We start from the raw sequence: 12,500 nt of genomic DNA on the forward strand, positions 1-12,500 counted from the left end.
TTCTCCCACAATTTTCGGATTTAGTTATCATGCCTATGTGCCTTTATTTTTTTTTTTTTTTTAATTCATGAGTGTTTTTTTATTATGATGAGTTAAAGGGCGGAATAAATTAAGGAATTGACATAATCACATGAGTGATTCTGCGCTACGAAACAGGTAGTCAAGAATTTTGTATGCCAACGTACTTCAAGAAAAAAGGGGTAAGATGGTCAACGTCTTGAAATATGGAACATAGGCTTTTGTTATATATATATATATATATATATATATATATATATATATATATATATATATATATATATGCTGATTGAGGCAGCAAGTCATAATTTATGAAGTTTTTTATTTGATACACATAGTTTTCTCGATTCTTTAATTTTTGTGGTAATGTTTTCGACGCGGTGTCTGCAATCAATACTTTTCTTTAAATAACCTCTGCCAAATGATAATGATGCAGATCGAAAGCGCTAGAAAGGGTGGGTGAAATAGAACACCCAGAGAAGTATTATACAAATTACCAATTAAAAAAACCTGGTCGCCGCGTCGAGAACATTACTAAAATAATTAAACAAGAGAACACTGTCGTATTAAACCAAATCTGCAAATATAAATGTGTGTATCTATATATGCATCTCTCTCTTCAACACTCTCTCTCTATCTCACTCTCTCTCTCTCTCTCTATATATATATATATAAATATATATAATATATATATATATATATATTTGTAGGTCTATCACTCTCTGTTTTTAGATGCGTGTATTTGTCCCTCTCTCTATATATATTACTACCTATCTTTCCCGATATATATATATACTTATATATATATATATATAAATATTCAGAATGTGAGAGATTATATATAATTATTTTCACAGGCCAAAGAACGCCGCACCCCACAAGAGTCAGACATATCCTCACTCGCATACAGGAGGCTCGGGTTTCAAATCCCGGGTGTGGATATGTCTGATTGATGAGGCCAAATGAGGGCGAAACTCGAGGCTTAGACTTCCGGTTCCTTGGCTGGCATGGCTCTTGTGGGGTGCGGCGTTCTTTGGGTTATGAAAATAATTATATATAATCTCTTACATTCTGAAAAATCTATAACAAAGATGGCTCCTTAGGTTAGCTCTCCTGGATGGCGTCGTCCTTTCGAGTTCAAAATCCCTACTTGTGAGACATCGGCTTGGGGTTCAGCTGGTTGGATGACCACGTCCCTTGTGGAGATGAAGTAGGTCTATTCCACAGCTTGATTTCGTCGCGGTTTGCTTGATCTGTGTTGGTTAATAGGATTTCTTGTGTGGGGAGCGTTTGCTCATTTGGTAGAGTGTTTGTCTCGCATGCAGGAGGTTCGGGTTTCAAATCCCGGGTGTCCTGACTGATGAGGCCAAATGAGGGCAGAACTCGAGTCTTAGACTTTCTGTTCGTAGGCTGGCATGGCTCTTGTGGGCTGCGGCGTTCTTTGGGCTGTGGAAATATATATATATATGGGGGGGCGTGTATCTCTTTATATATGTGTGTGTGCGCGTGTGCGCGTATATATATGCATTACATACTATCTAGATAGGAGCACGGCTGTATCTCCAATATACACGTGTGTGTATCTATATATATATGTATATTCTGTGGTGTGTCTATCTCTCTAGATCAATAGATACATATTTGCCTCTCTCTATCTATCTATCTCTCTCTCTCTCTCTCTCTCTATATATATATATATATATATATATATATATGCACATATATCTTCCTAACATATACATACACACATGTACACGTGTGCGCGTGCGCATAGCTCATATATGTATGTATATATATATATATATATATATATATATATGCTGTATGTAAATGTTTCATTATCATTTGCTGTATTTTCACATCTCTGTTTCTTTCCACATTTCTTTTGCATTTCCCACCTTTTATGCCCGCAAAAACCGATGCGGTCTCAAACCACCCACTTTGCTTACCTCTTTGAATTATGATCACTAAAACAAAATAATAAAAATAAAAAACTTGATAAGCACAATATTTCCTTTCAGCATGAAACAGAACGCGCTTGTTTATTTCCTTATTCGATATTTGTTGTTGTTGTTGTTGTTGTTTTATGTTATTACTGCTTTTTTATTTCTATTTTATCATCCAGCTTCCGAACCCAAAAAACTAACACCGCCGTTTCTGTTTTCCAGGAATCTTGAACTTACAAATATGTGCACTTGAAAAGGTAGCTGAATTATCGAACATAGAAATATAGGCGACTGCATCGTAAGCGATATGCCAACAACTTAAGCACTTTAAATATTAAATAAAACCAAAAATCAATGGATAAATTTAAAGTCATTTCCGTACGCAGGAAGTAAAAATATATCGAACCAAAGAACATATTTCAACATAATTTTTTTCATTACAGGAGCTTCTCGTTTGATTATTTAATGCCCATTTCTTTTATTCAAAAAACAGCGACAACGCTTAAATTTTTATTACCTTTTGTAAATGTATGTGCATTATAGTCCAGTGTCGTAGGACTCGAATACTCATGCCGCCAGTCGGAGGACCACAAAGGGATCATGTGCACAAGGGTAGGAGAGTGAGATCTGAAGTACCAGCATTCTAGAGGAAGAACAGCATAACCAGCAATAAATGCCTGAGCCGTCCCATCGGCATTCCGTGTAATAAGAGGCCTGGGCGATTATTAATGAACGAACATCTTCCCAATAGGCAAGAAGGCAAACATCTAGGATGGTTGATCTCCTAGAACTTCATTAGGATCAGGACATTCTTCAACTAAAGGGAAGAAACCATCTAAACAATGCTTTGGCTTTGGTGCCGAGGGAAAACATGTGTATTATGTACAGTAATAAATTATGGAGAAAGGAACTCTGGTACTCGCGTTGCCGGCCGTACTATCAAGAGTTAAAATCAGTAGTATATATAGTTATAATATGTAGTAATAAATAGTGATATAGATGATAAATACTAGCATTAAAAGCTGAAGTGGAGACACCTAAAAACTCGACCACCTTTCGCCTAATTACTTTGGGGTTTTTTGGTTGGTTATTTTGTTTTACAGCATATCAACCCTTTTCGGGTTATTTAATGCCGAATCCAGTTATTTTGGAAATAATATTCATGTTGCATCCAGTTATTTTGGAAATAATATTCATGTTGCATCCAGTTATTTTGGAAATAATATTCATGTTGCATCCAGTTATTTTGGAAATAATATTCATGTTGCATCCAGTTATTTTGCAGAAGCTTTTTATTCTTAAAGCTCTTTGTATCTTCAATCGTTAGTTTGTAGTGTTTGATTTGGTTGTTTTATGGTGGATTTTATCGTTTTTGTGCCCTGCCCTGCAGAACATGAATGAGTTTTGCAATGGGAGAGGGAAAAGGGCTAAAGTATTAATGTTTGGTACAGTTTAAGTTAGAAAACCAGTCAGGAAGTCGGGGAGATAGAAAGAGAAAGGGGAAATGAGAAGAAGGAAACGGTGGGTTGTTGTTTCTGTTTTAGGTTTGGCAGAACATAATTAAGTTTTGCAAAAGCAGTAGAAAAACAAAAATCATCAATGTTAGGTGCATTTCGTCTCAGGAAGCCAGTATCTTCAGACAGCCTGATCTGGTAGCACCAGTTGGGCTTTGTTAAGAGTAAAACGTGTTCGTTGCTCAACGAACACATTTACTCTTGAAAAGATCAACACTAAACAGGCGAAACGTTATCGAGTTTTTAGATCTCTCCACTTCAGCTGTTAATACCATACATGTTCGATTTTTGTCACTGTTATATTCATAATAAGCAATAAAATTAAACATCTATAAACTATATAAGTTTCATAAAATTCATACTAGAACTGTTCGCAAGGATCCGTGGCGTAATGGATAACGTACTTAGTTACATTCATTTGCAAAGTTGCGCTCTTTCATTCTCAATGCTAACGACTTTAAAAATACAACTGCGAATAAAGTAGGAACTCTATCCGGCTGTGGAGACAAGAGCATTCTACCCCTGGATAGTAAATAAAGGATTGCACTCGAAATTTCGTGTAGATTTCCGAATTACTCCTAACGAAGGGTGAAGCTTACATAGATCCAAACATTGGGAGAATAACACTCATGAAGATTATAGTAGTCTGTAGAATCCAAATAATACGAGGTAAAATAATATATTTCAAAATCATATTTGCTCTTTCTCTCTCTCTCTCTCTCTCTCTCTCTCTCTCTCTCTCTCTCTCTCTCTCTCAGCGTTTCGATCTCGTAGTATTTAGGCATGACGGCAAACAATGTTTAACTGCAATCAACAGTCAAAAAGACAACCGCAAAGAATGATCATCATTTAACCAATTCAAATCAAATAAGATGAGTTTATTCAACAGAATTTGTATTTTCTGCATAATTACTCTGGGTGGCCGGCATTTCCCGGGTGTTAGTAGGTGTGTGTTGAGCAAAATTTAAAGTGGTAGCAGAGAGGCAGGCTAAAACCCGAACATCGAAGGAGAAAAGTAACGTGAAAACAATAGTAGTAGGCAAACAGGCAGGCAGGCTCGAACCCGTAACGCGAAGGCGGAAAAGGAAGTGACAGAAAACCTGACGTCTTACCCCTACTCCCTGACGCGATCGGAAGTTCGAAACGTTGAAATTAGAAAAGTCATTCTTACCGATACTTGCAAAAAATGGCGACGCAAAAAACCGACCCTCCTTGTAAAAAAAAGTGCCCAGTTGAGGGCGAAGGAATTAATATTTCTATATTTGTCGTGCGAAGGGTTGAGCTTCGAAACGATACCAATCTCGTTAAAATCCGTCGCTTCTGTCGAAAGTTTTAAGCAAACAAACATACATACATACATTTAAAAAGACAGGTGAGATTTATATTATAGATAACAGGAAGGAACGCGTAAAACGACTCTTATTACAGGCGTTTCGCACGAGAGTATTTCTAACGTTTGCTCGTGGCTCTTATCGCATACAGCTCCCCTGACTTCACTCGTTTACATCCGTTGTTCCATGTAAACTAACGTATCGTTTCAATTTCGGGGAATGGTCAAAAGGAACAACTTCCTCTGTCCTAATGGTCCCCGCATTATGTTTACGTTATAAATCTAAATACAATTAAGTAATGATTACACATTGAGGTACCTAATCTCAATGTGCAACATCGGATACAGTTTTATGTTATATCTAGGACATACTATATTTGGCCTATAGATTGAACAATAATAGACAGAACTGTTTGCTACTACCATGGCATGATAAGAATGGAGTTAGAAATCATGAAAACTACGAAATAAGAAATAAAATAAAATAAAAGTTTGTAAATATGCGTCTGATCACCGGATGAAGGGTTTCAGCCTTCGTCCACATAACTCTATAACAAAATCATATAATATCTCGTAAAGGATCTGAACATTAGATTCACGCGGCAACATCGTTAGTTTCTTAATTATATATCCGAGTTTATTAATATTTTCGCGTCTCTAAACAACTGACCTGTCCTCTTGACTCCTCTAGATATAATACTATACTGCAACCCAATTGCAAGCAAAAAATAATCCGATTTAGTTTATCTGTCATTTGCATCGTATTGAGAGATTATGTGGCACAAAGAGGGAGGGCTCTTCTTAAGAACTCCGCTCCTCACATTTTGGGTCGTATACCCGAATTTTTCTGTACTCCAATTGAGACAAGTATATTTGAACACATGTTAATAAAAACATAAGTCTTTGTCACGATTCAGATTGACAGATTGTTTATAAACACGGGGACAAAGTTCGTCTTAAGGTCGAAGGCAGTAAACTTGGAGAACATACTCAGCTAGCACATGGGAATTATCATTTCAATCTCTATGTTTTTTTATAGATATTTTTATCTGTCTATCTCCTTCTTGCTCTCTCTCTCTCTCTCTCTCTCTCTCTCTCTCTCTCTCTGTCTGTCTTTGTGTCATTCTCTTACTCTTTCTTTCAATAAGGGGAAAACTGTAATTTAGTTTGGATCTGATCGCGGTTGGCGACGGATGTAAAAGCTGAAGCCGCAACCAGGTCATAGAAGGTTTGTCTAGAAGGTATCTTGAGATAAAAATACTTTTTAATTATTAAAATAAATAAAAATATATTTTTATAAAAAAAGATTTCCTATCTGCTATTTTATACAGCGTCTAAGCTCAGCGATCCTGCCAGTAATTACACCGACAAAGAACTCGAAGAAACGACCAAGCAGCAGATGTAGCCGAGGATATACAACCCCTTGACCAAGCTTTTGTAAGTGACTTTTAATGGTCTATGCATATCATTTATTCCCCCCGGAGAGCTGGTTGGTGTTGAAATCGTTCGGGAAACCTCTCTACGACATTGACACACCAAGTAACTTTACCAGTCAAACGATAATTTGTCATAATTAGATTATGATTGGTCAGGTGGGAGTTTGATTAATGTATTTTTGTGGAACGAATTTAATTCGAACTTTGCACACCAAGGTTGCTAGTCATTGCCGTTAACTATTTATAATCTCATGTCAGTGTCATTGTTGTTGTTTAGCATTATTCCCTCATTTTGTGTGTAGCAAATGACTACTGTTGGTATCGGTGTCGCCGATGTCTTTCTAGATTGAATTCTTTCCAGAAGGACATCGGATATTTACCGGTGGGACCATATCAAGTTGCCAACTTCCTAAGTAAACATGCTTCTGTGGAAGTAACTGAGTTCGAACTTGAAACACACAGGTGTCGTTTACCACTTAAACATTCGAGATTGATTAATGTCAATTTTTAATCAATAGTTCTTAATTTAGGTAGCCGTAATAATTAAGTATATTTGAAAATGGGTGAGACACAATGGCAGGTGTGAGTTTTATGAAAGTGTTTTTGTATAGCAAACTGGATTTGAACTTGTCACAACTAGGCTGTAAGTCCGTATTGTAAATCATTGTGTCCCAGATAGAATGGCAAATAATTGGCACCACAATGGGCCTCTACTGAAAAAGAAGGGGCAGACTAACAAGGAACTGGAATCTGAAAATTGAGATAGATTTAATTGTACGAGAGAAACCGAAAAGACACTGTTGATTTGACTTCAGCTAGGAAACGATAATATACTTTGACTGCCTCATGCGTCGCATGACACGGCTGAACATAAGTACGAGCAAACTTTGTTTCGATAGTACATGACGGAACCGACTACGCCAATTAAGTCCCCTTTCTTTAAGGATACGTGAACATCAGGGAAAAAAACAATGGTTTTTAGCTGAAATTAGTCTAATATAAAAATACGCCTGTCGGTTCAAATAAAAACCTACATTGACAGCATATGTACACATTTATCAAAAATGCTGCTTTCTTCTTCTCAAGAAATGTGTAATAGGGCAATGCATCGCTGGATTGAAATACCAAATGTAAAAGTATATTTAGATGTAATCCTAATGAAAGGATCATTAGCATTAAGTTAATGTATTGTGTGATCACAAAGTAATTTTGCATATGTTATTACCATTTTAATGGCTTTAATGAAATACAATTCTGTAAAAATAATAGATTAAAATTTCTCAAGAAACACAAATTATCAAAAGAGGAGTCCATTCAATTTGTGCAGTTAACGACAAAAATACTGAGGCATGATAGACCGTTAAGGCGTTTAAATTTATATGACTTGAAAGGTTTTATCGCTCTGACATAATTATTAAAAACTAGACTTTCTATTAAAAATTATTAAAATGAACTTTTTAATATTTTTAATATACCCATTCATGCATGTGAGCGACTATATGTAGGCTTACTAATTTTCCGTCGATTGATGAATAATATTTTTTAGTAGACGATTCGTTTCATTTAACTATTACGCTAAAATCTATGTATGCATAGTTCTACATTATGCATGATTGCGCACAATTGAAAAGAAAAACGTTCTAATACATAAAATGTATCGGCCATTTTGCCCTCCGGCCTTCATCAGGTGTTTTGTATCGAACTGGGGAACCGTTTGTTAGGAGTCTCGAACCCAACCCTGTATTATTATTACGGGGTACCGTGTTCGGAATCCAGCTAGGCCCTGGGACATAGTTGCTGATTCTCTGTTTTGAATGTTACTTTTCACTGGCTTCGTTCAGGATTGAACTCAGCACCTTTGGGTAACTCGGCCATATGTCACTAGTGAGGTGCTGAGTTCAATCCTGAACGAAGCCAGTGAAAAGTAACATTCAAAACAGAGAATCAGCAACTATGTCCCAGGGCCTAGCTGGAGTCTGAACACGGTACCCCCGTAATAATAATAAAGGGTTGGGTTCGAGACTCCTAAAAACGGTTCCTCAGTTCGATAAAAAAAAACACCTGATGAAGGCCGGAGGGTAAAACGACCGAAAAGTTGTGACTATAACAACCAAGATGAGGAAGTCAGTCCGACAATCTCAATCAATGAAAACACCTCATCTCAAAAAGACAGACAATTACTACATAACATGTATATATAAACATATATATATATATATATATATATATATATATATATATATATATACCGATAATGTTGCGTTTTTATAACGCTCTGGCATTGATATTACAACCTATAAGACATGGATATACAAGTGACTACATAAAGGTTTCCTAATTTGCATATTCATCAGAAATGCGAGTAATAATTTATTAATATTTTACTTTTGTGATTTCTTATAACATGATTAGTTCCCTTTTACTATTATAAGAATTGTATTTATGCATAGTTTCTATATTCTGAACAGTTGCGTAGAATTTATTAAGAAAACGTTCTAACACACGGAAATGCTTATGTCTATTTATATCTAAAGAATGAGATGTATGGATTTATATACATGACCATGTCCTTGTGTGTGCAAAACGTTTCTACCAAACTATTCCCTGAATACTTGAATTGAAGTGTTTAAATCATGTATATATATATATATATATATATATATATATACAAATGTATATATGCACAAATGTATATATAAATAAAAATGTATAAATATACATATATATGTACAAATGTATAAATATATATATACAAATATATAAATATACATATATATGTACAAATGTATAATATATATATATACAAATATATAAATATATATATATATATACAAATGTATAAATATATGCATACAAATGTATGAATATATATATGAATATATATACATATATATATATATGTATAAAGAGTAATAATAAAAATGCAAGAGATCTATATGCCCAGTCTGTTAAATCCAAAGTAGCTGATCAGCGGCTTGGTTCCCACCAGTGTTGGCAAATAACCAATAGGATCCTGAACAGAAGTGTGCGTTCTATCCCAACCATTATCCATGGACCAGAGGTAATCTCGTCAGCATCAGACAAGGCCAAACTATTTGCAAAGAACTTTGCAGCTAATTCTACCCTATGCAACGAAGCCCATCAACTCCCCACATTTCCTCGTATAACACAGAACACACTAGGTAACATACAAATATCTGTGCAGGAGGTCGCCAAGCTTATCAAGAACCTTGATTCCAGTAAAGCAACTGGTCCTGACGGCATCCCAATTATAGTGTGAAAAAAGCTTCAACCAGAACTTGCTCCCATACTTACGAAACTATTTAAGCGCTGCCTTAAGGAGAAGTGCTTTCCGACTCCCTGGAAAACCTCATCAGTATGCCCTGTATTTAAGAATTCAGGTGATGAGTCATCTCACTCTCAGTACAGACCAATAAGCCGCCTGTGCGTTATGAGTAAGTTGCTGGAATCCATATTAAATAGAGAAATAGTCAACCACCTCAGCAGAAACAATCTTCTTGATTACACACAATATGGTTTCCGTTCTGCAAAATCTACCGCAGACGTGCTAACGGTTATATCTCACAGGATTAGTGACTCTCTTGACAAAGGCTTCCTTTCTAGGGCAATTGCTCTTGACATATCAAAGGCCTTCGAAAAGGTATGGCATAAGGGCCTACTTCACAAGATTTCCAGCTACGGTATTACTGGAAATGTTTTCTCAATCATTAAATCATTTCTCTCCGATAGGCTCATAAGAGTAGTGGTCGATGGGCAAAAATCAGAGGCCTGCAGTATTAATGCTGGAGACCCTCAAGGGTCAATCCTGGGCCCAACTCTCTTCCTGATCTACATCAATGACCTCCCTAAACACATACTTAAATCATTCGTTGACATCCATGCTGATGACACGACCATCTACGGCAACACATCAAAGGCTGTAAATGACAAAGTTCTCTCTGATTCTCTCTCCCCTGATCTCGAGCGGGTGGTTCAGTGGAGGAAGGCGTGGCTGGTTTCCTTTAATGCACCTAAAACCAAATTCCTATCTTTACATCATCAACGCTCTGATCCCCATCTGGCATCAATTGAAATGGATGGCTCTCGTCTGGGAGAAGCCCCGTGTTTTTACAAACTTCTTGGTTTGTCCTTTACTCCTGATCTGAAATGGAACACGTACATCAAGTCTGTTGCCAAGGTTGCTGGAAAGATGGTGGGATCCTTCTACCGCTCCAGAAGATATCTCACTACTGATGCAATTCTCTATTTATATAAAAGCCAAGTGCATCCAGGGATTGAATACTGCTGCCATATCTGGGCAGGAGCTGCTAAAAACAGCCTATCCTGCCTTGCCAGAGTAAAAAATATATGTACATATATACATATATGTAATTCAAGAAAAAATAAAATCATAATATTGTAAACTTAAAACCTATACAAATATTAGTATCAGTATTTATATGACTACCCTATTTAATTTTAGTCTCTTATACTTTTAATTTTGACTTCTTATAAATTTTCATACTAAAGTAAGTTTTCAATTCCTGAATTGAACTTGAATATTATATATATTATAATTTTTCAATTTCATGGATTACCTATGAATATTAGTTTGCTAAATTATTTTTACTTAATTCGATTCAAAATTTTACACACACATATATATATACATATATATAGGTGTGTGAATGTATCTGTGTATGTATATATATGGAAGTGTGTGTATCTATATATGTGTGCGTATATATATATGTGTATACATATGTATATATATATATATATAAAATAAAAATTACAATTTAATTAACCAAAATGATCCAAGATTGTAAAACGAAAGTATATTATAAATATTAAAGAATTAATATTTATAAAGTAATCCCAATCGGATGTAAAGGCCCGATAAAACCAAATATGAGATAGCTTATAATAAAAGCAAATAGTTAATAAAACATGTTAAAAAACACTTTGAATTAAGAGTTAAAAAAAATTAATCTGAAAAGGAAACACTTAATAAGTGGATAGTCCTTAATCCGCGAAGTTTCGAAGAAATACTTTCCTTCTCATCAGAGGGTAGGAATTAGCAAAATGCGGGATCGGATTTTGCATACAAAAGTATTTGATGAAACTCCAAGTAAGTCAAAGATCTTACTTGATAACAAAAAGTGAAGCAGAGGGAATATGGCGAAGAAAAAGGTGATTACACGTGGAAGAATAGTCAAGTGAAAGGTAAAGTATCCAATGACGGTAAAATCCAAAAATGTAAATCCAAGAAAGTTAATTAAATTTCCATTCGCACAAGTAAAATTTAATATACCCATTCATGCATGTGAGCGACTATATGTAGGCTTACTAATTTTCCGTCGATTGATGAATAATATTTTTTAGTAGACGATTCGTTTCATTTAACTATTACGGTAAATTCTATTTATGCATAGTTCTACATTATGCATGATTGCGCACAATTGAAAAGAAAAACGTTCTAATGCATAAAATGTATCGGCAATTTTGCCCTCCGGCCTTCATCAGGTGTTTTGTATCGAACTGGGGAACCGTTTGTTAGGAGTCTCGAACCCAACCCTGTATTATTATTACGGGGGTACCGTGTTCGGAATCCAGCTAGGCTCTGGGACATAGTTGCTGATTCTCTGTTTTGAATGTTACTTTTCACTGCCTTCGTTCAGGATTGAACTCAGCACCTTTGGGTAAATGTAAACTTTGATACAACGTCTAGGACCACTCGGCCATATGTCACTAGTGAGGTGCTGAGTTCAATCCTGAACGAAGGCAGTGAAAATTAACATTCAAAACAGAGAATCAGCAACTATGTCACAGGGCCTAGCTGGAGTCTGAACACGGTACCCCCGTAATAATAATAAAGGGTTAGGTTCGGAACTCCTAACAAACGGTTCCTCAGTTCGATAAAAAAACACCTGATGAAGGCCGGAGGGCAAAACGACCGAAAAGTTGTGACTATAACAACCAAGATGAGGAAGTCAGTCCGACAATCTCAATCAATGAAAACACCTCATCTCAAAAAGACAGACAATTACTACATAACATGTATATATATAAACATATATATATATATATATATATATATATATATATATATATATATATATACCGATAATGTCGGATGTAAACACCCGATAAAACCAAATATGAGATAGCTTATAATAAAAGCAAATAGTTAATAAAACATGTTAAAAAAACACTTGGAATTAAGAGTTAAAAACAAATTTAATCTGAAAAGGAA

Source organism: Euprymna scolopes, chromosome 3 (assembly GCF_053919585.1).
Source record: "Euprymna scolopes isolate OS-2025 chromosome 3, ASM5391958v1, whole genome shotgun sequence".
Lineage (NCBI taxonomy): Eukaryota > Metazoa > Mollusca > Cephalopoda > Sepiida > Sepiolidae > Euprymna > Euprymna scolopes.